We start from the raw sequence: 235 nt of genomic DNA, 5'->3' as shown, positions 1-235 counted from the left end.
GTTCTATTATTTTTTGTGTGATTGCATGCTCATTAGCGGTCGTATAGCTCAGTCGGTACTTCTCAATTTGCCTCGTCGTGAACAAGTCGACCGGACCAGTTAGCGAAGTACCTCAGCCCTACCCTACCTAACGTCTCGTCTCCATGGTTACCGAAACCAGCCATCGTCTCGCGCATGATGATGATTGTGTGATGGATGTGGTGGGTTCACACCCAGCTCCTCAAGCATGCACTGA

Source organism: Plasmopara halstedii, assembly GCF_900000015.1.
Source record: "Plasmopara halstedii genome assembly, contig: Scaffold_3060, whole genome shotgun sequence".
Lineage (NCBI taxonomy): Eukaryota > Oomycota > Peronosporomycetes > Peronosporales > Peronosporaceae > Plasmopara > Plasmopara halstedii.
Note: the sequence above shows the minus strand (reverse complement) of the source record.